Here is a 23,163-nt window from a genome sequence, read left to right as displayed (position 1 = left end):
GCTTGTGCTTGTCCAAGAGCGTCTGCTAAAAGCTTCAAAATGCCTTCTAAATGGGCTTCTTTTCCAAAAGACATTCTTCCTGTAGGTTCTGAAACATGTTAGTTGCACACCAAGCTTTCCGTCCTATGTTCATTATAGTGGTTAGTGGTTTTTTAACCATAAGAATCAGCAGCCATTCTGGCACTTTTACCAATGAGAGCTAACTGAGTCTACTGCAGGATCACAAAGCAGGCATTCTTAGGCCCTACAATTTCTGAACAGCCCTAGATTCCAAGCGAGAAGAAATGTTGGAAATAATAAAGAAGATGGGGGTGGTTGTGAATTTGTGAGATTTTGTGTATAATACCTTAAAATCATGAATATTTTAGAAACTGTTGTCTACACAGTTCAACTGTAACACAAACAAAGCCGTCAGAGGAAAAAAATATAAAAACTTAAAAAGCTGACTAGTTGAAGAAGTGTGCACAAACCTAAAGGGGACATATCATGGTTTAAATCCTTCTTTTTTTACATTTTAATAAGTCCGTTGTGGTCTATATAAAGTGGAACTGCAATGCTTTGACATAAATTCCTTGTTACTGTAGCTCTACAGGCCCCTCTTTTACCCCTGTTCTGAGGTGTGTCTGAGAGCAACTAGTTTTGGTGCCATCTCTTTAAATGCTACTGAGGCACTTCCCACGTCGCCCCCCTCCAGGTCACAGAGCGTTCCACTTTAACCCATTTGACCATTTTTGCAGTTTGATAGCAGAGATTCAATTATGTAGCGACGCAGAAATAAGACAAAGACTGCAAAAACAACGCAAATCTATTTATTTAATGATTCTATTCAAAACACACAGCAGAGTTATGTCCTCAAAGAGCTTGAAGTTGATGAGTGGTTAGTAATTTCCCCACTGATGTGGGTACATTTCAATAAAAAATAAAATTTAACCAGGCACTTCGAAGAAGTTCAGATGCTTGGGGACAATGTATTGAATTGAATTGCTCAATCATTCTAAAACTTTAATTTTCTTCTAGTAAACCAATCCATTAGTTGATTTTATCTGAACAAAAATAATCCCAGAGCATGATGCTGCCACTACTACCATATTTCACTGTGGGTTTGGCGTTCTTTTGATGTTGTGCTGTTTTGTTTTGGTGCCAGACATATCATTTGGAATTGTGGCTAAACATATTACATTTGGTTTCCTCAGACCACAACACATTCTCCCACAAAACGTTAGTAGGTCTTAGCCATGCCTGGATGTTTTGGACTAATACCTTTGCTACTTTTTGTTCTCCCTCATGTCAACGTCTATTTTCTTTTCTTCATGATTGCCTAAATCTCCTTGGGCTGAATCATCAATAACACAGTCTATGGGCAACCGACAAGTAGTCAGAAAATGATCAGCTGAACTGCTCAGAAAGTAGTTCCAACAAACTTGCTGTCTGGCCCTTTAAGCATTCTGAATGCTAAGGTGAGTGACTCTCTAGACGAACAGACAAAGCACCTCTGTATACTGTATCCATTAGCAACTCATGATACTTCCCTTAAACCTTAAATTCCCTAGCTAGCACAAGACTAAGCTCACTAAGCTTTTTGTTTAAGTTATGCTGTTTTTTGTTTTTCACCAAACTGGTCACCAAGGCTGCAACACCCTGGGCATTTTAGTGAATGTACAACTGTTCCCCGGAAACATGTTGTTGTATTCTTTTTGCTTTCTTTGGCCATGAAGACACATGGTTTGGAACAAAACAACCTTGTCCATAACTCAGCAGTCTTCATCTTACTTCAACAGGATCAACTCTAAATGTTCACTAAAACACTTACACTCAAAAGCAATAGTGCAGAGAGCATGGCTGTGGCACAGAAGGTCCTGCTCCTAGCCGAGTCAGAGGCCAGAGCCTTGGCAGCCACCACTCAGGTACTTTTATTCCCATTAAATCAATCACCATAACTGCATTTTTTCCGTCTCAAAAATCTCTGAACCTTCTGGCATCCTTGTCCAACTATTACACAAACCCTCAAACATTCTTTAATAACTTTCTGCTTAAACTAAAGCAAACAAGTCCTGTTTAGGTTGCCAAGCAATTCCTTGTAGAGGCTCCGGTGTTTTTAAAACTCTGCCTCTGGGTTTCTAACCTTTGCAACACAGCTGTCCAACTCTTTTAAACCCAACTGGCTCCCAGTTATATTTAATAAATTCCCTCTATGGAGGCTGTGTAGTTTACATATTACTCAAGTGCAGGGGTCCAAAATATGGCAAGAAAATATCCCTACAGCTACATATATCTCTTCCACCAGCCCAGAACCATTGACAGAAGGCACAATGGATCCATGCTTTAATTTTGCTTACAGCAAATTCTAACTCTACCAGCTGAATGTTTCTGCTGAAATTGAGATTCATCGAACCTGGCAACATTTTTACAATATGTTATTGTACAATTTTGGTGAGCCTGTGTGAATTATAGTTTCTTGTTCTTAGTTCACAAGTGCTGGGAAAAACATGTAGCCCGGATCTGGAGTCATCTTCCATAATCTGTAAACCATTTTATTCACCAAGAGAGTTTTCCTCGTTTATAATAATCGGCTCATATTTTCCATTGCATGGCTGCACTTCTGCCGCAGAAAAACATCTTGCTGAGCTGATTACAGACCTGGAGAAAAAATACCCTGACTCTTTCATCACAATACTGGGAGATTTTAACAGAGCAAACCTCTCAAATGAACTCCCCAAATACAGACAGCATATTAAATGTCCCACCAGAGACAAAAACACACTGGACCATTGTTACACAGCTTTAAAGGATTCATATCATGCTGTTACCAGGGCTGCTCTGGGTTTTTCGGATCTTTATCTAATCCACCTCATCCCAACCTACAGACAGAGACTAAGAGCTTCCAAACCCAATGTTCACACTGTTAAGAAGTGGACTGAGGAATCAAAGCAGATGCTACAGGCCTCCTTTGAATGCACAAACTGGACTGTTTTTGAAACCTCAGCCACTGACTTAAACCAACTAACTGATGTGGTGACATCATACATCAGTTTCTGTGAGGACATGTGTGTACAGACCAAGACCTTCTGCACCTTTGGGAACAATAAGCCATGGTTTACTCCACACCTCAGGAATCTGTGCAGGGAAAAGGAAGAAGCTCACAGCAGTGGAGATTGGGCGCGGTACAGGCAGGCCACGAACAAACTAACAAAAAAGATCAAAGCAGCTAAGAGAAGCTACAGTGACAAGCTTAAGAACAGCCTTTCTACTGGTGACACTTCAGCTGTATGGACTGGTCTGAGAAACCTGACTGCCTATAGGAGCCTCCCACCCATCCTGAACAGTCGTCTCCTGGCCAACTGTCTGAATGGCTTCTACTGCAGACATGACAAGAAGCCATTCACACCTCAAATCATCCCCCCTACATCCCATTCAGGAACAAATTCCTCCCATAAAGCAACCAACACCCCACCATCAGATCCTCTGCCTGCACTAAAGATCTCCGAAGAAGAGGTAAATAGGCTCTTTCAGCGCATGAAAACAAAGAAAGCTGGAGGACCTGATAACGTCTTGCCATCATGCCTGAAAGCCTGCGCACATCAACTCGCTCCGATCTTCACAAGGATCTTCAACAAGTCACTGGAGAAATGTGAGGTGCCCTCCTGCCTCAAACGATCCACCATCATCCCGGTTCCCAAGAAACCCAACATCGTAGGATTAAATGACTACAGGCCTGTAGCCCTGACATCTGTGATCATGAAGTCCTTTGAGCGACTGGTGTTGAAGCACCTGAAAGACATCTCAGGCCCCCTGCTGGACCCCCTGCAATTTGCTTACCGAGCAAACAGGTCGGCAGATGATGCTGTTAACTTAGGTCTACACTTCATCCTGCAACACCTTGACCACTCAGGGACGTACCCCAGGATCCTGTTTGTAGACTTCAGCTCGGCCTTCAACACTATCATACCAGACATCCTCCACCAGCTCACCCAGCTCAACGTCCCAGCCTCCACCTGTCAGTGGATCAACAGCTTCCTGACAGACCGACAGCAGCAGGTGAGACTGGGGAGCATCTTCTCCCGATCCAGATCAATAAGTACTGCCGACCCCACACACCCTGCACATAAACTGTTTAGAGTTTTACCTTCAGGCCTCCGCTACAGAGCACTGTTTACTAAAACCTGCCGCCACAGAGACAGTTTCTTCCCCCAGGCTGTTTCTCTGATGAACATTCAATAGAGTACAGAACAACAGCATACAGATGTTGCAAATGCACCTTTTGTATTAGATATGTGTATATTGTACATTGTAAATTGTAAATTTGTATATTCTGTAATGCAAAAACAGAACAAAAGAGCAAAGTGTACCGGAGGCAAATTCCTTGTTTGTATGTACGAACTTGGCAATAAAGCTGATTCTGATGAGTGGCACGTGGTGTGGTCCTTTGCTACTGTAGCCCATCTGCCTCAAGGTTTAAGGTGTTGTGCATCGAGAGATTATTGTCTGTATACCTTGGTTGAAAGAAGTGAGTCTTTGAGCTACTGTTGCCTTTCTATTACTATCCATTGTCTTCGGGCATAAGCTGCTCCTTTGATGTTATTCTTTTTTTTGGAAAAATTCTTTCTTGAAAAAAATAGAGCCTTTTCACAGCCATTTTGAAGTTCTTATGCCATCTGTGGTCCACAACGTCATTCTCCAGCCCTATGAGCATTAATTGAGAGGGTGTGTAAGCCCTTTTTTGCCCTCAGGAAAAAAAACACTGACTCAAAGGGAACACCCATTCATGTGCAATACTCTGAGCTCAATGATTAGTCATCCAAGTCTACCCATGCTCATGTGGTCCATTATTAAACCTCCCATAGAGTGTGTAGAAAGAGTAGAAATACAACAGGTCTCAGGAGGAGAGTAGCAGGAGAAAAAGGAAAGAAAGGGAAGAGCTGATTCAGCAGAAAAACAAAACATTTTATTAAGGGTACCTAAGGCATGACTAGATTTCCACACTTGAGGCATTTCATTGTTGGTGTAGGAAAGTCAGTCATTTGATTTTGGAAGTGTTTTATTTATACCTGAACTTGAAAAATCGGACAAAATGGGAATGTTACACTTGCTTTTTAAACAGTTTGGCTGGTTTGGGATCAACACTATTAAAGTTGTTAGGTTTAGCTTGGACTTATGGTTCTTTGTTTAGATCATGTTTTCTGTCCTTGTTTTATGCCCAGTTTATGTTCCCCCAGCTCATTTTTCTCCTCCTTGAATGCTAAAATTTCTTATACTGAATACCATAATTACCTTCAGTTACATATTACCTATCTCTGTGTGTAAATAACCCTCCAGTCACCACCACCTCTATTCTTTCTTTAAAATGCTTTCATTTTATTCAGGTAAGGGAAGAAAATGAAATGCTCCATTTGTTTCCAGAGCTATAGAAGTAGTTGCATTTAGGTTTTTGTCTTCATAATAAAAGCGTGATGGAAGAACTATTGGAGGTAAAAGGTAGGAAAAGATAACTTTTTATGTCTGTTACACAACAATTAAATTATCTGGAATACCATTTTAGTGCTTAATTGCATCTCTCATCAATACTTGCCCATTAAGTAAGAATAAGGGATTTTCTCCTTCTGCCGCAAATTTTTCAGGCTGTTTATGAAGAATGATGATACATACATTACACCAACAAATAATGGCTGAACAGTAAATATTCCCACACTGGCGAACAAGATCCAGCATGCTCACACAGTCAAACGAGTCCCAGTATGTCACTGTCAGGTTGCAGTCACAGCATATTAGTGTGATTCCAGTTGTGGCTGAGAAACTCAATATTTTCACTATTTACTTTATTTATTTACTTTTTATTTAACCAAACAACTAGACTGATGACGTGTTGTTTGTGAACATAAAGTTTCTCAGGTAAGAAAAGGCATTCTTTCACTGTTGTTTTTACTTTTTATATGTACACTCTCAGTATCTGCTGATTTACAACAAATCACATTATTAAATGCTGAACCAAATAAAGGAGAAACTGTTACTTTACAGCTGATGTCTAGTTGGATATCAGTATTTGGACTTACCTTCCAATCATCAAATTAAAGGCATTAGCTTCAATTTTTTTATTTGGTCCAAACAACACATTGTAGAGCCACTTATAGAGTTTAAATAGCATGAAAGACAGTGTACTCATAACGTTTTGACAGCAACATTGCATTAGTATCTTTGAACCCTGGCGGTTAAAAAATGGACTGATTCTGTGTAAAAAAAGTAAAACTCACACATTGTTAATCTTGTGTTAGCTTTTGTTGTACAGATTGTTTTAACAACAGGGCACTTTTAAATCCCTATGTAAGTTACCAGTTTGTTAGGTCTCCAAGCTACTGCCTCTGAAACAACAATTCTCCTGATTTCCTGCTCCTCACTGGAAAAAGTGTGAATGTGAAGAATGAAAGAAAGTGAATAATTTCTATTTCACTGATAAAATTTTGTGCATGTAATCCCACATTCCATCGGAATTTAACAGTAGTCATCTTACAACAATAAGAATATCCATAACTAAAACCACTAAGAAGTTTTAATTCAAAAAAGACCTGGAATGCTAAACATTGTTTCAACGTATGCAGTTTAACATAAAACATATAAAAGTGCATGTATTCACACGAACAAACACTAACAGTGACTGAAGCTATCCGTGTCTTTAGTATGCAACCTGAGAGGAGAGTTATCTCTCTCTTCCATTCTAATGGAACTCCTACTTCCTGCTTCCTGTCCTGTTGTCATGGTGATATTTTGAACAGCTACAGAGCAAGCTGCTTATATATAAATATCAACACAAGCAGTTTGGAACATCCGCCTCTGTTTTTGTGCTTTAGCCTCCTCAGAATGGCAATTAGTGGGAGAGCAACTGTGGAGCGTCAAAAGAGCGTGGTAGAAGAAGACACATAAAAGAAAAGGAAAATGGGCACTTGTTAATCTGTTTGACACGACTAAGAGGGAAATTCAGGATTTTAGCATGAACATTATGGCTACTTGACGAAGAAAATCCTGATGGGAAAAATTAGCTTTGGAATCAGATCTATTGTTTGTTATCTAACTCAATGAAAAAGTGATGGACGGAGTTACTGTATGACTTTTTTCAGAAAATGTTCACTAATTAATGCTTCTTGTATGTAAACTACTGGTCAAAAAATTTACATACACTTTAACTCTAACTTAATGGGTCTCTTTATTTTCAAGACTATTTACATTATAGGTTCTCACCAAAGGCAACAAAACAGTGAATGAAAACACATGAAATTATGTAACAAAGGGTGTGAAATCACTCTAAATATTTTTATATTTTAGATTCTTCAAAATAGCCACCATTTGCTCTTATTACTGCTTTGCTCTCTTAGCATTCTCTCCATGAGCTTCATGAGGTGGTCACCTGAAATGGTTTTCCAGAGAGTCTTGAAAAAACTTCCCATCAGTTCATTGAGAGATGGCCATAGGTTAATATTTCAGTCATCACAGCAAAGGGTGGTTACTTTAAGAAATATAAAATATAAAACATATTTAAAGTAATTTTACAATATTTTGTTGCAACATAATTACATATGTGTTCATTCACAGTTTTGATGCCTTCAGTGAGAATCTACGTACAATGTAAATGTTCATAAACATAAAGAAAACCATTAAATGAGAAAGTGTGTCTGAAACTTTTGGCCGGTTGTGTTGCTGGCTGTTCATTCAATCCACTGAAACATTTTCTCAGCCGTGAGAAGTTTCTAGACAAAAATTAATCTGGTAATGTACAGAGAGCTTCCTCTATCACTCTACTACTTTATTACTCTTACTCTACTCTAACAAGTAACATATATTTTATTGGCAATTAATGTGCACCCACCCACCACTTTATTAGGTACACCATGCCAGTACCAGGCTAAACCTCAGTCTGGCTTCAGAACCGCCTTAATCCCTTATGGCAACAATTCAGCATAGTGCAGGATACATTCCTCAGAGACGCTGCTCCTTACTGATAGTGTCACGCAGTCACCACAGCTTTGATGCTAATTTTCCTTTCCACCTTATTACAAATGTGTTCTCTTGAATCATGATCTGGTGACTGTGGAGGTCAGCGGAGTACAGTGAACTCATGGTCATGTTCAAGAAACCAGTTTGGGACATGAGCTTAATAACACAGTGCATTATGCTGCTAGAAGTAGTCGTCAGAAGATGTGGTCATAAATGGCATAATTTTCTGTATGATGCTCAGTTTAAATTAATTTGAAAACCATAATACCACCACCACCAGCTCAAAGCATTGATCCAAGGCCAGATAGGGTCATGCATTTAAGCTGTTTGCACCAAAAATTGCTCCTACCATCTAAATGTCACATTGAAAATCTAAACTCATCTGATGAAAAATCAGTTTTTCAATCTGTTATGTCCCATTTTGGTGAACAAGCCTGTGCGAACTGGGTCTTCAGTTTCCTGTTTAGTTGTGGTCTTCTGCTGCTGTAGCCCATCAGCTTTAAGGTTGACATATTGTGCTTTCAGAGATGGTGTTCCACACACACACATGCTCAAGATAAACATATGCATCCCCTCACACCAGCTTCACCGTTCCCAGCATGATGTTGTTTTGTCAACTTGTTGCTTCTTTGTGTTGAGGTTTTTTGCAATCTCAAACTGTATCCTGCTAAGGATAAAGTGTGAAATATAATTTTTTTCCCTCTACTTACCGAATGTGGCCTCTTTTCTCATCTAGCAAGGGCAGCACCTGTGAGCGGCAAAGCCTCGGTGACCCGTCCCCCCCTTGTCTTGTGTCATGATGTATGTTTGGATGGGTTGTACTGGAATTCTAATTTCCCCTCAGGGATCAATAAAGTATCTTTGAATTGAATTGAATTGATATCTTGGTTGTAACTACTGGTTAAATGAGTAGCTGCTGCATTTCTGTCATCTCAAACCAATCTGCCAATTCTAAAAACCAGTTTAAACCGTCTATTGGGATCCCTATAGATAGGGATTCCAATATCTGAAATATTCAGACCAGTATGTCCAGCACAAACAAAATTAAATTATAATGTTTAAACCCTCCTTCCCCATTCTGATGCTTGGGTTGAACTTAAGCAAGTTTTTCACCCTTTGATGCCTAAATGCATTGAATTGCTGCTGATTCATTGATTTATTTAATAACCAAACAGATGAGTAAAGTTGTGGGGAGTGTAGGCTTCACTACCAACCCACCACTTTGCCTTCTGGACTAAAGGATGTTAGCCATTAGCCCACCAGAATGTCCAGTTGGTGTTAATGATGCTCCTATGAAGCTGGTCAAAAACAAAAACACAGCAGTGTCTTCTTTGTGAGTGTATATGCGGCTTGTGCACTTTCAACTGCAGTTAATCCATGGTATTATATAAAAAAATTTAAATTAACAAGAAAAACAAGGGTGCGAAATACCCCGCAACCCACCCTTTGTCTCCAAGCACACCACTTTCTATCTGTTCTGTTTTGGTCCGCTCAATCAGTTGGCTCCTTCTTTAGCAGTTGTACACTCAGCCTTTCCTCCACAACAAGCTATTAGCCCATACTAGTAATTCCAGTTGGAGTCACAGACTTTACTATGGAGATGATCAAAAACAAAAGCACAACATACTTGTGGGTGTTTATGCTGCTTATGCACTTTCAGAAGTAAATAATCAATTCTATAATATACAGGATGAAAATTTGCAAATAAAACAGGTGTTTAGCTCTTTCCTGTATGTCAGCTCTTTGTTGTTCTTGGCTCAAGGCTACTTTATCCAGAGCTTTATCTCAAATCACATAGTTCGTTGACAGTCCTCAGTCGGTCAGGTTGATCAGTTGGTTCTCACTTTAGCAGTTGGTCATGCAGCTTCTCCTCCATAACAAACCATATATTATCCTCCATAAGTCATGAAAGGTTAATCTGCTCTCCATTGGAGACTGAAACAAAATCCTGTATTGTAGCGAATGGAGTCATAAAACAAGACAAACATTTCGTAAAGCATAAGGGGCCACTGTGGACTTGCGATTCTCTGAGTCACATTCAATAATTATTAGCCACAGCAAAGTTTTTTTTTTTTTTTTTTTTTATATTAGTGAACCTTAATACACAAGTATTATAATAGTACTAAAAGTTAAATATTTCTCTCTGGCTTGCATGAGATATTTCTACAATCAATACCATCTCACATTAATGTTTTACAGTTATTCGTGTCAATAACAGGTGGAGAGAGCATCAAGCAAAGCAATAAATGCATACTGTTCGGGTTTTGTATATTTATGATATCTAACTTGGTTCCAATGATCCTTCAAAGGTTATTGTAACATTGTGCACTTCCCATTTGTAGTTTTACAACATTATGAGATGAGAAGTCTAATTTATGAGCATGTTTTTGAAGCAGGACGTCCAATATGTATGTTTCGGTTGCAGAGACAGGGCCTATTAGAGAAAGAAGTGAAGTAAGTAAAGGTCACTCTGGCCACGTCAATCTCAAACTAGTAAAGTAAACAAAATCTGCATTTTATATTAGGTCTGTTCCTGTTAAATATTAGGTTGTGTCAGGGAGTTTTGTGTTTGGCAGCCAAAAGTTTGGCTCACTGCTAAACTTTCCTTATCAGTATGGAAAGACTTCGGCCCAGATGTAAAATGTTCTTGCTGTGTTTTCTGAAGCTCCTTTCTTATAATTAATATAATGAAATAAAATGAGTTAATATAACTTAACTACTTGTACTCGTCGTCTTCCGCTTATCCGGGACCGGGTCGCGGGGGCAGCAGACTCAGCAGAGACGCCCAGACGTTGGCCGAGCTCCTCACCCTATCTCTAAGGGAGTGCCCGGCCACCCTACGGAGGAAGCTCATTTCAGCCGCTTGTATCCGGGATCTCGTTCTTTCAGTCATGACCCAAAGTTCATGGCCATAGGTGAGGGTAGACCGACCGGTAAATTGAGAGCTTTGCTTTTCGGCTCAGCTCTCTCTTCACCACAACAGACCGGCACAGCACCCCCATTACTGTGGCAGCCGCATCGATCCGTCTGTCGATCTCCCGCTCCATTCTTCCCTCACTCGTGAACAAGACCCCGAGATACTTAAACTCCTCCACTTGAGGCAGGAACTCCCCTCCAACCTGAAGAGGACAAGCCACCCTTTTCCGGTCGAGTACCATGGCCTCGGACTTGGAGGAGCTGATCCTCATCCCAGCCGCTTCACACTCGGCTGCGAACCGCCACAGCGCATGCTGTAGGTCTTGGCTAGAGGGGGCCAGCAGGACCACGTCATCCGCAAAAAGAAGAGACGAAATCCACTGGTCCCCAAACCAGACCCCCTCCGGCCCTTGGCTGCGTCTAGAAATCCTGTCCATAAAAGTTATGAACAGGACCGGTGACAAAGGGCAGCCCTGCCGGAGTCCAACATGCACCGGGAACAGGTCCGACTTAGTGCCAGCAATGCGGACCAAACTCCTGGTCCGCTCATACAGGGACCGGATGGCCCCTAATAAAGGGCCCCCGATTCCATACTCCTGGAGCACCCCCCACAGGGCATCATGAGGGAGGTTCAACTATCGGTCGGACTCTCCTCTCCAATACCCTGGCGTAGGCCTTACCAGGGAGGCTGAGGAGTGTGATCCCCCTGTAGTTGGAACACACCTTCCGGTCCCCCTTCTTATGAAGGGGGACCACCACCCCAGTCTGCCAGTCCAGAGGCACTGTCCCCGACCGCCACGCAATGTTGAAGAGGCGTGTCAACCATGACAGCCCTACAACATCCAGAGACTTGAGGTACTCAGGGCGGATCTCATCCACCCCAGAAGCCTTGCCACCGCGGAGCTTTTTAAGCACCTCGGTGACTTCAGCCTGGGTGATGAAAGAGTCCAACTTAACTATTTTTTTTATATTATAGAGACTAAAACACTTTGGATTTTCACTGATCACTGGAAAAATTACTGTTTTTCAAAACATATGGAAACAAGATTTTTTTTTTGTCAAAGAGTGTGGAAATGCTAGTGTTTGCTCCACTCTATGGATTTAGCCATGAGGGGATTCTCCTGGGACATTTGTTAGGCTCATAGAAAGAGTCCCACTGTAACCCTAATTAGGATTCTTTAGACTAGCTGAAATTTATATTTGGTCTACATTTTCTACAGTTAGATTTTCAGTTTGATCCCACAGATTAAATTTTGTTATTTCATTATAAACATTGCATGTAATTTGCTATTTCTTTTTCATGTTTATACCACTCTGAAATGATCATATTTTATAAATTTATTTTTGAAGATCTGCCAAGATTTTTTTCTCTGACCATCAAACTTATTTATGGTTTATTCCACTAATACTTCTAGATCCTAAACTGCAAAATGATGAAGTGTTCTCTACGGAACAGGAAAGACAACTCATCATGGCAGGATAGAAGGAGAAATGGATTGACAGATTAGATCTTCATCAGCTGTAATAAGGCTTTCTTCAGTCTGTTGTAGAAAAGAGGGAGCCATAGTTCTTATTTTACTGGTCCAGCTACATTCCAACCTTCAGCTAATGTCATGTGATTACGACAAAGACCAAAAGAGCAAGATGCCGATAGAAGTGGCCGAAGTGCTTGTATCCACCCTGGGAGTGGAGGTGCTGCTAACAGGAGACTCAATGCAAACACAGAAGTCACCGAAGGGACTACTTCTCAAATACCTGCACCATTATTAATGACTCAGAAGGAATACATCCTCCACTGAGGTACTACAAAGGTTCTACCCTGGGATTGCCTATGGATTCAACAAGAGAAAAGAGGCAAGTCTGGGAGGGAGGGATGGATGGAAGGACGAGGATGGTCCAGCACAGCTTCATATAAGATTATTACTACAATCGATTACTTGCAAAAAGCCTTTGGTCAGTTACTTGTATTAAGTTATAGCAAGGGTTAAAAACGCATATTTTCAAATTGGTTCACAAACTGTGCATTGCATTTTTTACTTCCAAACACTATAACATGTTCACTCAAGGAAATTGTACATTACTGTGTTGAATTTTGAGGACTGGGTTAGTAAGAAAACCTTTGACCTTCCATTATCAAATTCTTTTTTTTTCTCAAGTCAAAACCTGGAAATTTTAACATCTAATTGAAAATGGAAATTTAATTGTACAGCATTTTAGCTGTTCTCATGAAAATATGCTATATTATTTTGTCCTTGTTGCAATTCTGTTTCTAATGAAAATAAATATTATCATGTCACACTTTTTTGTTTTAAATTCTCAGTAGAATCCTTGAAACTGTGGTATCTTTACTCAAGGTTATCATGAGAATCTCATTTAGGCCCATTCGGAGCTGGCAGCACCAGAACCCTCTCAGAGTATATATTTTTATTGAATCATTTCATATATGTTGCAAGGCCCTAAATACATCACAGTGATTGGAAAGGGAGGGTTGGAATACAGCTAAATTACACGGGACAGCTGGACTGAGACAAAAATATTGAAAAGAACACTGTAGGTGGATGACAAAACATCAGCACCAACATCAGTAGAGGTGCTGTCACAGATTGTGCTCCGAGAGCGAAGAGAAATAGGTGGCTTGTGGAACGTAAAATCTATTCTTGGATGTGTGGTTATGGACTTGACATTTACAAAGTGGTAAAGCAAAATTCGCTGAGTGATTTCCACCATTTCTAAGGATAAATACATCTAAGCATTGCCTTTGTGCGAGAGACGGCCACTGACGTTCTTTTATGCACGTGCACCCACAAAAATACGATACAATAAAGATTAATGTAGCTTGGGATTTACAGATGGTTTGGTGCCAAGCTCCTCATGGCACAGATGGTACAAAGAGGGAGAAGATAGATGGAGGAAGGGAGGGAGGGAAGAAATAAGAGAGGTCTGTGACACCTCTTATTCTCTGCCCACACTAAAGCTGCCTATTATCTAATCCTTCACACCATGAATCGGGGAATAGGGATGGTCAGAGAAAGCAAGACATACAGTAGTTGCCAGAAAAACAAAGCAAGAGAGAGAAAGCACTCGTCACCATTGGCGGAGTGGCATTCTGCTGGTGGCAACACAAGGCATCATTGTACAGTGAGGGAGCGAGGTAGCTGTTTCCTTTGGTCTGTTACAGCCAAACTTGACTCGGCCATAGCAGGACAGCAAAGTTCGAGTCCTGGAAATATTAGAGTGTAACTCTGGACCGCCCTGAACTGACTTATTATTACAGTGGGACAGAAAATCCAGGGGAAAGTTGTGCTCTCAACAGAAATGACTGGTTTGCTTACATTTTCAAGCAAAAAACAAAAACTATCTAAGGAAATTTGGAAGCCGATGCGTTTACAATGGCATGTCTGTGGTAAAGTTTATACCGTACAAACCATAATGCAATGATTTGTTGCAATAGTATTTACAACTGTTAATCTTTCTCACTGTGGCAGACAAACTTAAAGTAGCAAATAATTGTGATGCAGGAAGACACGGATGCAAGGCTTTTAAAATTGCCAAATCTGAAAAGTGTGTCATGGTGGCAGCCCCGCTGAGTCAATACTTTGCAGTACCACCTTTGGCTGTAAGTCTTTAGGGTATGTCTTTACCAGCTTTGCGCATCCAAAAACTGGAATTGTTCCCAGTTCTTCTTTATAAAATAACTCCAGCTCATTTAGATTGTAAGGAGAGCAGCACAGTCTACATTGGACTTAGGTTTTTGACTGGACCATTTTAACACATGAACATGACTTGATCTTAACCATTCTGTATGTTCTTCTGTAGGTCTTCTGTATGTTTATGGTTGCTGTTCTGCCACTAGAAGGTGAATCTCTGCCACAGTCTGAAGCCTCTATCAGGTTTACCTCCTGGATTGCCATTTATTTAGCCCCATCAATCCTCCCATCAACTCTTAACCAGCTCCTCTGTCCCTGCTGGAAAAACACCCCTATGGTATGATGTTGCCAAATTTTGGAAAACAGGATGCTGAGGGTATTGGTTTATAATGCTACCTTCCTTTAAAACTTCCACACAAGTTTATTTATGAAACTATCTTCTATGTTCCTGGTGCTTTTTGTTCCCTAATGTTTGCTAACAAATAATTAAGAACAACACTGAGCATCCTCTTCATGAGACTGTCATACAACAACAGTGTCTTCAGTCAGAGGCTTCTTCAGATGTGCTGTAACACAGACTGCCACAGGAGATCCTTCCAGCCCACAGCCAGCAGCATCTACTACAGGTCTACGAAGAAATAATATTAGCTAGAGCAACATTAAACTTCCCCTTTTGGATTAAAAAAGTAGTTTTGGATTAAATTGAATTGAATTGAATGCCACACTTTTAGGACTTCTTTTTTATAAACTGTTGAAAACCATGTATCATTTTTCTTCAACCTCAAAACAGTTCATTTTGTGTTGGTCAGTCACTTAAAATACCAATAAAATACATTAAAGCTTGTAGGAATAAAATTCAAGGAATATGAGCACTATTGCACGATACCTAAATATTTGTGAGCTTCAAAAAGTGCTTTGTTTTGGTACATACTGCCAACGCATCACATCTGGAATAGATTTGCAGCCCTAAATCCTGCCTCCATCTGAAATATTTGATTTAAATCCCTTCCAACCACCTCAAGAGGTATAAACACAAAGAATGTTTGGCGTTTATATTACAAAACAGACACACTATATATATATAGAGCAAGCAGAAATAAGTTGCCTCCAAACACATGTCCACACACTTAAAGCCTCAGGCAGGAGTAACTGCTATAAAGTCTGTAACTTCGATATGCTGGCGAAACAATAGAAAAGTACAGAGGTCACGCATATTTCTCTGCCAGAGGTCAGTATCATGTGTATATGTGGCAAAGACAACAAGAATAAGAGGCGAGAGTGGAGGAGGGTTGGTTATGCATCTGTGCATGGCAGAGAAAGATATCTCCTGTCCTGTTGCAACATTCCAGCTGGGTAAACAAACTTTCACAACTAGGAATGAGAAAGGAAACCAACATACACATATGTCTGATCTATTTCCAACAGGTTTCGCGCTGCTTTCTTCAGTACTTCACAGAGAAAGAATTCAGAAACTTTTTTTTTGAAAGAATCAACATGTCTGCTATGCAGCATGACAACAGCAACTGATCCAGCTTATGAGATCAACAAGTATATTCAAGATTTGTAACCTTCTTGGCCTGTAATCCTGCTCAAAACAGAAACTTAAGGAGTGTCACAGATATAATCTTATAATCTATATATCTCAAAGCCCCGCGGATACAAACAGAACAGCAGACGTAGAGAAACAAAAGGAGTGAAGGAAACATTACCAACCTGCTTCTTTTGTGGACATGCAGTCCACATGTTGATCTGTCTGATCAAGCCAGCTAGGTCCTCTGAATGAACGGCAAAACCAAGACTCACGCTTACACACACCGCCTGAGCCGACCAAGAGCTGTAGTGCAGCAGCAGCAGACAGATTATGTGTCCTCTCTTTTCTGCAACTCAGTAACTGCGGCTGAGAAAAAAAAAAACTAACAGCGAACTCTCTCCAACTCCTCAAAAAGGGGAGAGCTCTCTGAGACCCTGAGCCAATCACAGGTAGCGATTCTCCCTCTGAGCTTCTGTGATTGGGTAAAAAATATCACTGGACCTGTGGCAGGAGGTAGGAGGAGTCCTGGGGTGGAAACACTGACCCTGGTCCTGTCTATTTTCTCACAGTTTGTTGGGCGGAGTTCATTTTAGTGTATTTACCTGTATCCTATCTCATCATATTCCCATGCATGAAAGCTGAACCTTTATAGATATAAAAAAGCGAACAAAGAACAGTAGAACATCAAAAAATAATGAAAGATATAATTTACTGTTTGATTTTGGTATTTAGGTAATGTTTGCAGCTTTACAAACGCACATACTGGTGCATCGCAATGAATTAGAACTACATCAACAGAATGTCCAGTCCAGGGCAGCATGGCCTGTGGACGGCGCAAGAATCCAAAAAGCAGTTAAAGGACAACACCACATAATTAGAATGATATTAAAGAGGTAATATACTTAATTCATTTACAAAGTGGAGCTCATATTTTATTACACAGCTTTAATAGTGGCTTTAGCTTGTTTGTATTGCTAGCTCTAATTTTCCTCTTGACAATACTCCATAGGTTCTCTTTAGGGTTTAGGTCAGGCAGGTTTGCTGGCCGATACAGCACAGTGACACCTTGCTCATTAAATGCAAGCGTTCGTATTTCCAAAAAGCTTGTTGGCAGAGGGAAGCATTAAATCCTCAAAACTATCTTTGTAGATGGATGTGCTGACTTTGGACGAAAACACGGTGGACCCACAGCAGCGAATAACATGGCTTCCCAATCACTGACTGTGGAAACTATGATGTAAAAGGAAGACATTGGTCAGTGGGTCAACAGTCCAGTTCTTGTATCTTCTTTGCCAAAGTAAGTTTCTGGTTCAGTACTGGCTTAACTCAAGGAATATGATAGTTTTAGTTCATGTTCTGGATACTTCTCAGTAGTCTATCACTGTCAGTGTGTGAATGTGTGTATGGATGGGTGAATGACCGATTGTAGTGTAAAGCGCTTTGGGGTCTCTGGGGACTTACCATTTACCACTTCTGTGCGATGGCTCTTGAAGCACTGACTCCAGCTGGAGTCCAAGTCACGTGCATCTGCACCAAATTCTTAAATAGACTTTGCCTTCTCTTACAGCTGTGATTATCACTATTGCTTCTGTGCCTTTTTCCACCACACTTTTTCCTTCTACTTAGCATTTCATCAATATACTTGGATACAGCACTGTGTGAAAAGCCAGCTTGTTTAGTAATGACCTTTTATGGCTTACCTTCCTGTATGATGCACAACAGTTAGTTCAGTAGTCTTTACCAATGATCGCATGAAGCCATTACATGGACATAGAATAACATTCTTGTATTAAAAATCAATGTTTTTTGGTCTTATGTGACATTCTCATTTTTTAGAATTATAGAAGTAAGCTAACTCTTTGGTGATATTCAAGTGTATTGAGATGCATCTGTAGGCAGCTGCTCAGTGAACTTGAAAAAACAATCAATCTCTTTCACCATCTAGAGGATGAAATGAAGTACTGCTCTGAGATGAGCTGTCACTCACATGTCCGTACCTCCTGATGTCAAGGACTTTAACCTGCAGTCTACCACACCCTGAAAGCACCTTTCAGAAAAAAAAAGGCTAACTTAGACTTTCTTAAGCACCAATGCTCACAGAAGCCCCAGCGAAAAATGTGTTTTACGTACCAAAAGCATAACATGAAAAGTATTCAATGGAGAGATGTTTATATCAGCTCATATGGTTTCTAACAAGATTCTCTTAGTTTTTATCAGCAAAGGTCTGTGAAATTACACATTTTCAAAGGAAAATTCACCTTGATATAAAGGTATAAGCACACTCACACACACCCCAGTGTTGACACACAGATATAAGCTGTACATACCAGATGTAAAAAGAAGATCTTAAGAAAAACACAGCTGTCCTAGTGAGGACCCGGCTGCTGCTCTGTCCATTAGTCAGATCCCTCTCACTCTTTGCATTTATTTATAACCGCCCAGTTTTGTCTCCTTCCCTGAGAACACACATCGTGATTCATCGGCCATAAACATAATGGTAGGAAACACAGCGCAAAGGCCAAGAAGATAACAATATATGACAGTGTGGATAAAATCAGCAGAGTGGAAATGGAAATCTGTTGCTACTTTCTATTACATGCATGGTTTTATGAAAAATGACAGGTTTTTAAAATAAATAACATAGAAAGCTGTACAAAAACATAGTTATGTAGTATTAAGGTGAGCAGAAATTGACTCATCACAACCTGTAGTATTTTTATTATTAATTACTAAAAATAAAAAATAAACTCTTCCTTTAATGCAAACACATACATTTCATATTGAACATTCTGAAAAATCCATCCTTTTATTCAGTTGGGGGATAAATTCACATGCAAGGAAATTATTGTCTTTAACAAAATCAGCAGTTTAACTGCATTTCTAACACAGCAAATAAAATAAATACACCAGAAAATTTGTTTTAATGCATGCCTTATTTTTTGAAGTTAATCAGGCTGTTTTTAAATTTTAGTTAATAATTCTCTACTTCCTGTTTCCATATGATTCACATCATATGGAAACAGGAAGTAGACAGAGGTTCATTTCTCTTGGCCACTCTTCAAAATGGAGAAGACAAGAGAACATGCCAGTCAAGTAAGACAGATGCACGTCCATCTTAAGTCAGTAAATGGCTATAAGAAAATAGCTTACAGAAAACAATTAGACATTAAAAGATTAAAGTATAAATCAAGGCCACACCTATGAGGATGATAAGGAACACAAAAATCAAATCAAGGTTCACTGTAGTAGATTTTCTTCAGTGACTGATACTTTGCAATAAAAAAAAATGAACTTTTGGTTTTTTTCACATCTTCACCAAGGGGAGGCAGTAAACATGAAGGGCAATGTACTTATATAATGTGCTTGAATAATGTTTGCTAATAAGCTCCAATCGAGCTGATGCTGGCTGAGAAGGACTGGTTTACCCGCATATAATGATTTTCATTTTCATTTAGCCAGAATCTCATTTAAGCCTTTAATTAAATCTGAGCTACTATCTGATTATGATCCAATTCACTTAGTTGTGACTATAATTACACCACTGAATTTGTAAGTATTTTATGTCTCACCAAACAATAATATTGCCATGTTTTACTTGTCTCAAATGACTAACTAAATCACTTTAATGTAATTGTCAAGTTTTGTCAGGTTTGATTTAAATTTTCCCACAATGTTTTTTATATTAGGTTTCTTAGCTCTTGCAATTTTTTCTCACATTCTGTGGTCGTTTTATCCAAATCAGCCTTTTGATGTTCACTTAACACCTGTGGATCTGAATTTTCAGCAGTACATTGTTCTGCAACATCATCATTGGCTTCAAGAACTTTACTGGCTTCTACTGTGAGCTTTGCAAAGTTGCCCCTGAGCTCTTCCTCAGACATCGCTGTGTGCATTCATAGCACATTATTGGCTAAACGGGAGAATTGACGCTTCACTGTTGTTCTAGCACTCTTCAGCTGCTCCAGCACTACTGAGTCAGCCATTTTTGGTTTTAGCAGCAGGGCAAAAGAACTATCTTGACTTGTCTCTTTGTGGACACGTTTAGTCCAGCCAACAAGCTCTTAATATCCCTCCAATCTTTAGACTGCGGTTTTTCACTGTCAAGTTTTGTCAGGTTTGATTTACTGTGCGATTCCCCACTTGAAAGGGATAGTCTCCACTATGAAACTTAACTGGATTTCACTCAAAGAGCCTTCAATTTAGCTGATCCATCTTTATTTTGTATGATGGTCACCATAGTGTTTTAGCCGTCCAACCACATAAGTGAAAAACCTCAAAAGAAACAGAAATACATCCATTACATTTTGAAATTGACAAGACAAATACATTGTGAAATAATCAAACAGATTTCCACCCCTTTAACCAGTTAATCCCAAAATACAATAAATTGCAAATATTTTATAGTAAAATTCCACACCAATAAACAAATTAGTATATTTATCAACATTTTCTTTTTCTTTTTCTTTTTTTGTCTCATCTTTTTTTTCACTTTCTACTTTACCCAATAAACACCAAGTGTATTTGTTTCCTTTTACACGCTTGATTTCAATAATATTAAAACTATCAACAATCAATCAGAGTCCATTTGCTGCTCCACTGAGATTCAAGAAATGAGCAACAGCATTGTGAGGCTTACCAGCTGTCCTTCACTGTTTGTAGAAAACTTTCGCACAGTTCTCAATTTCCATGTGCTACCAGCACTATTTGCTTCTCATGCTGTGGCACTTCTTCAAACAGGAGTGACAGGTCAGTCACACCAAAAGTACCTGCACTCTCTGATTGCTAGGAGATTGAGTCCACCTGGTTCTCATCACTAACAAGCAGAGAAGACACAGAAAGATCCAGCAGAGCGGAGTGGCTACCTAGCAGTTCGCCAGAACACCTCCCACTCGATCTTTCCATGGAATCAATGGAGAGATCGCAGAATCAATACCTGCGAACTGCCTTTCAGTTTTATATCTGTTCCTCCACCAGCAATAGAACCACCAGACGCCGAACATCTCTGTGCAGGACAGTAGTTTGTGCAGGTTCTTTCAGGACTCCAGATAAAGATTGGCTTGGTATGAGTCTTGTCACAGGAACGCAGGAGCTTTGGACGACTTTGACGTTCACATCCTGCACAATGCCCTTAGCATCTGGGTTAACACTCACGACCCGTTCTAACTTGAATTGGCCCTGCACTGCATTTTGGTCACATAGCCAAACAATATCGCCAGCTGTGACATTTCGATTTGACGTGTGCCATTTGCTTCTCACAAATAAGTTTGGGCCAGAAAGCTGGCTCCATGATCTCCAGAATCTGTTGACATGATGCTGCATCTCTCTGAGTCTTTTATAAGGGTAGCTTGCATAGTCGAATGTTCTGATATCACCACTTGGAGAGGCCCGTCCCAAAAGGAATGTGTTGGGTGATACATATAGGATGCAATCTTCACAGCTCTGCACCTGGGCATCAATAGGACGTTCATTGGCGAGATTAGCAGCAAGTTGGAATGTTGTCTGAAGCTCATTGTAATTGAGGCCAGTATTGGTACCCAAACTTTGGAGTGCCTTCTTAATGATGCGGACGGCAGCTTTAGCAGCTCCATTGCGATGAGGTGAGTCAGCTGGATTAATTATCCACTCCCACTGGGTGCCTTTTTGAGCGGACATCTCCTCTATTGCACTTTTGTCTTGAGAATCCAGGAACTGGTACAGCTCTCTTAACACAGACTTGCCACCGATGAAATTTGTTCCTGGATCGGACCAGATCTTCCTTGGATGTCCTCTAATTGCTGGTAAGTCATCAAAAAGCTCTCTGTTGACATTGTGTCCACCAGATCTACATGAACAGCCCTGCTGGCCATGCAGCTGAAAACGACACCCCACACTTTCATGGAGACTCTTTTCTTGACAACATCTTTGACGAGGTATGGTCCAAAAAGGTCAACTGCTGTGAACTCAAATGGGGCTGCAGGTTTGGTTCTTTCAGGAGGTAAATCCCCCATTATTTGTTGGCATCTTCTTGCTTTATACTTCTTGCAGATAAGACAGTTTTCCACTACTTTTTTGGCAATTCTCCTCCCTTGAATGACCCAGCCTTTTCTTCTCATTTTCAGCAGAGTTGCAGCCACACCTTCATGACCCTCATTGTGTGCCTCTGGAGCCACATTGATTGCTAGGAGATTGAGTCCATCTGGTTCTCATCACTAACAAGCAGAGAAGCCGCAGAAAGATGCAGCAGAGGGGAGTGGCTACCTAGCAGTTCGCCAGAACAGTAATACTACAACAAATAAAAGCCAGATAAAAAATGTATGACATTGATGACTAAATTGACTGAGCTTTTACTGTGACAAACTCTATGTGCTCTCTTTCAGACTCTAACCTTGAAAACTGGCTCAGAGTTTATCTGTTTTTTCTTTCTAGGTGAAACGACTAAAGGAGCTACATCCATTAACATTTACTTTTCCTTCCAATAGAAAGTACTCCTGGATCAGTGCTTCTTTGTTCTCTTTGTGTCTCTGCTCTGTTCTCTCAAACCCCCAGTCGGTCGTCGCAGATGGCCGCTCACACTGAGCCTGGTTCTGCTGGAGGTTTCTTCCTGTTAAAAGGGAGTTTTTCCTCTCCACTGTTGCTACATGCATGCTCAGTATGAGGGATTGCTGCAAAGTCAACGCCTGTGACTGTCCACTGTCTCTACATGCTCATCCAGGAGGAGTGAATGCTGCAAGTCACTGACTGGATGCAATCTGCTGGGTTTCCTTAGATAGAAAAACTTTTTATCCAATTTGAATAAATAACTGAATCTGACTGCACTGTTCAATAATTAGGATTAATTGGAATGTATGTACCTGACTTTTGTGAAGTGCCTTGAGATGACCTGTGTTGTGAATTGGCGCTATATAAATAAAACTGAATTGAATTGAATTGAATTTCATCCACATTTGGAAATAGGTTTTATGGAATTAGTTGCTGAATAAACGTTTTGCTGCAAATGTTCACTTTGGACTACAATTAAGCATCCAGTGCATTGCATTTTTTATGATAAAATCTATTGCAACAAATGAACTTCAGAAGTCACCTTATTAACAAAAAAAGTGAGCCTGTGTG

General features: G+C 40.1%; 1 protein-coding gene across 1 annotated transcript in view; it reads right to left on the bottom strand.

Moving 5' to 3' along the window:
- Window positions 1-16,435, bottom strand: part of pld1a (phospholipase D1a) — a 49,910-nt gene extending 33,475 nt beyond the window's left edge. Inside the window, exon 1 of the mRNA XM_047345268.1 lies at window positions 16,257-16,435. The gene's annotated coding sequence lies outside the window, so the exon portion shown is untranslated. The remainder of the gene's footprint in view (window positions 1-16,256) is intronic.
- Window positions 16,436-23,163: the final 6,728 nt, after the last annotated feature.

Source organism: Girardinichthys multiradiatus, chromosome 19 (assembly GCF_021462225.1).
Source record: "Girardinichthys multiradiatus isolate DD_20200921_A chromosome 19, DD_fGirMul_XY1, whole genome shotgun sequence".
In the NCBI taxonomy this organism is placed as follows: domain Eukaryota; kingdom Metazoa; phylum Chordata; class Actinopteri; order Cyprinodontiformes; family Goodeidae; genus Girardinichthys; species Girardinichthys multiradiatus.
The sequence above is the reverse complement of the archived record's forward strand: the minus strand, read 5'-3'. Positions and strand labels throughout refer to the sequence as shown.